Source organism: Triticum dicoccoides, chromosome 6B (assembly GCF_002162155.2).
Source record: "Triticum dicoccoides isolate Atlit2015 ecotype Zavitan chromosome 6B, WEW_v2.0, whole genome shotgun sequence".
In the NCBI taxonomy this organism is placed as follows: Eukaryota; Viridiplantae; Streptophyta; class Magnoliopsida; order Poales; family Poaceae; genus Triticum; species Triticum dicoccoides.
The window spans coordinates 103687384-103691044 of NC_041391.1; the positions used below are offsets into that span (position 1 = coordinate 103687384).

The 3661-nt window shown below is 45.9% G+C and overlaps 1 pseudogene; it reads right to left on the reverse strand.

The window, feature by feature from the left end:
* Positions 1-634: 634 nt before the first annotated feature.
* Positions 635-2585, reverse strand: LOC119322849 (annotated as a pseudogene).
* Between the last annotated feature and the right edge of the window lie 1076 nt (positions 2586-3661).

Sequence of the window (3661 nt, forward strand, 5' to 3'; positions counted from 1 at the left end):
TTAATAACTATAGAAAGCATTGCAAGAGCTAATCTAGCAATGAGAGATGAAAGGACAAAGTTGCTAACCTTTGTGATCATTTAAATGGATGGGGGCCTTCAAATCTTGACAAATTTTGGGCAAAATGTGTGATGAGCTCGAGAGGAAGAGGGGAAGAACAGAGAGGAGAGGGGAAAGGGGAAGAACAGAGCGAGCTCGGGTGGACGAAGGGTTTATGTAGGACTACCTTTAGTACCGGTTCGTGCCAAGAACCGGTACTAAAGGTGCTGGAGGGGGCCCAAACTGACAACATCCTGCCACCACTCTCATTAGTACCGGTTCGTGGCACGAACCGGTGCTAAAGGTTAGCCACGAACCGGTACTAATGAGAGCGGTCCGGCTAGCCGTTGGAACCGGCACTAATGTATACATTTGTGCCGGCTCAAATACAAACCGGCACTAATGTGCTTCACGTTTGACACTTTTTCTACTAGTGAGACAAAACCAAAATAGCTAGCATACGTGAAAATGAATCGAAGTGGAACGAAACAAAGCGGGACAAAAATAAGAATATCGCCTTCCTTTATTAGTAAGTATAGATTCATCAAGAAAATAGCATACTCGCCTTATTGGTGATTCATAGCTCGTTATTTGCTCAACGGTGCATGAGAGGGTAGAGGTGCGTTGCAAGACGTGGCTCAACATGTAGCACTAGCGATTTCTCTATGAAGAGGTCGTTCTTGGACTCGTGGAGATTGATGGCTGACACCCCAGCCGGTTTGGTCCAGGTGAAGCCATGCAGGAGCCTGCCGAAGAGCATGAAACTCATGGTTGTTCCTAGTGATGCTGCGATGCATCCCCGCCTTCCGGTGCTAAAGGAGATGAACCGCAGTTCGCTCTCAGTAAGCACAACATTGATGTTGTCTCCCATATGGCACTCTGGCTTACAGTGGAGTGGCTCATCCCAGACGGTGAGGTTCTGGCCCAGGGCCAGCCGGCTGAGGATGACGTGGCTACCCTTGGGCACGCGGTAGCCCGCAACAATGGTGTCGGCAATTGCGACGTTCGGCACGTTGAAGGGAGCGACTGGGTGGAGGAGAAATGCCTGACGTATGCACGCCTTGAGATAGTTGAGTTGCATGATGTCCGAATCTTGCACCAGCCGCTCGCGACCGACCACCTGGTCCATCTCCTCCACCGTTTTGGCCAGCAATTCTGGGTTGTTCACCATCTCCGCCAGCGCCCACTCCACTGCGTTTGACGAGTTATCTATGGCCGCTAATATTATGTCCTGCATGCATTCCATGGAGATAAATGTAAGTTAATACAATTTATATATTTACATAAAGATATATTACATTGAATAATTGGAATTTTAAATACAGTTTAAGTTGAAATCACATCAAAATGGTAGAAAAATGCAATAATGATATGTTTAAACTATCAGTTCATAATTTCTTATTCTATTGTTTTCCTTTTCTAACACCCGCGAAATACAGTATAAGATCTATTTAAGAGTGTTCTCATGGATGACGTATTACCTTGTAGGACTATGAGGCAATTGGTCACTAAATTCTATCTAGACCCTTGAACCATCTTAAAATTTCTCATTAATTAACAGTATTTTTTCTTACCTTGCACTGTGCTTTGACCTCATCGATGCTGAGCAACGGCTTGCCGTCACCATCGGCGAGCGTGATGAGAACGTCAAGGAAGTCCTGGACCCCGTCCTGCCTCTCGCCACTGTTCCACTACCTCCAACGCTCTTCAATGACCATGTTGTGCAGTCTATCCACTTTTGTGTTGGCCTCCTTAATAATTTTCTCGTGGCCGTCGAGGTCTAGGCCAAGTAGACACGGGAGGTAGTCGCTGACGCAGAAGGAGAAGAGGAGCCCTAGGAGGGTGAAGGAAGCGTCCATGTGCTCCACCTCCATCGGCCCCGGCCCGCTGTCCGGCTGAGGATCCCCGAAGTACTGTTGGCCGAAGACAAGCCGGCGGATGACATTGCCGCAATAATGCCGCGTGACGTGCCTGACATCGACGTTGGCGCCTAGTCCCGACATTGAAGATGACCCCCCGGCGGTGAGGTTGTAGATGTAGCACGTCAAGTTGTCAGCTTCGTCGGCGCGCTTGTCATGGAGCCACTTGTGGCGGGAGGGGCAGATGATCTCAGAGGTGAGCACCTTGCGCATCTTCATCCACTGCTCGCCGAACGGCGTGAGCACGGCGTCCTTGTACCCACAGATGATGGCGTCGGAGGCCAAGGTGAGTGGGCGGGACAAGAAGTTCTTGTCCTACTTCTTGAGCACCTCCCTTGCGATCTTGGGACATGTGATCGGGACGACGTGGACGCCGCCGAGGCGGAAGCAAGTGATGTCGGTGCCCATATCCTTCATCACGCGATGGATCCAACGGAACGCCGGCTTATTGAGCACCATCTCGGGCAGGCTACCCACCAGTGGCCATGACCATGGTCCCGGCGGAAGCGGAAGCGGCACCATCGCCGATGAGCACGTGCCACTGCGGACCTTGCTCTTGGTCATGGCAAGGTGTATGAGCATTATTACAATGAGCAGCTGGGACACAAAGCAGCAGCAAGCCATCATTGTGGAGAGTGGAGACTGCTACTTGCTGAGTGCACACAGGCTTGCGAGGTAGCTTGCCTTGTTATCGTTGTGTAGGGAAGTCCACTTTGTTTTACGTGCTGCTCTGCCCATGAGTGCATGCGAGACCCCTCTTTATATGTTACATCCGTCCCAAAAAATTGGCTATCTAGATACGAAGGTATCTACGTATATAACACTAAAACATGTCTAGATATATTCCACATGTATCACATGGTATTTCAAATGTATTTATCCTGATACTACTAATAGTAATTGTCTACAGAATGAAAAATCTTCTATTTGTAGATTGTCTTAGATTTATTTAGATACGAAGGTTAATACTAATAATAATAATTGTCTATCCAAACGTAGTCAAAACTGAATAAAAAGCTTCTATTTATAGATTGCCTTATATTCATCTATATAAGAAGGCTGATACTAATAATAATAATAATTGTCTATCCAAACGTAATCAAAACAGAATAAGAAATCTTCTATTTATAGATTGTCTTAGTTTATCTATATACGAAGGCTGATATTAACAGTAATAATTCCCTATCCAAATGTAATCAAAATAGAATAAAACATCTCCTATTTGTAGATTTTCGAGCGTACTTATCCGAAAACTAACCATAATTGTCTTTCCAAAAGTATTTCAGAGTTCAGACGCCAGGATGATAGACCATATGGGCAGCTTTCGATTTGAAGAGATGGTCGGGCCATGCATCCGGGATTCAATGACCTGCTACATCGAGACCTCCTATTTAGCGTTGTACGCGCCAGCGAACTAGAGAGCACGTACCCCTCGCTCACCCGCGCTGCCTCATGGGCTGGCCCATGTGTGGGGAGGGAAAGCGGAAGCATATTTACTTTTTTCTATTTTAAAAATTGTTTTCCATTGTAATATTAATTTGTTATTTCAATAAAGTTACAACTTATGAAATGTTCGTGAATTCGAAAATTGTTCATGATTTAAAAAAAATGTTTGCAAAATGATAAATGCTGACGGAGTTAAAAAATGATCACCAAATTCCAAAACATTTCTTGAATTCAAAAAATGTTCGTGATTTCAAAGG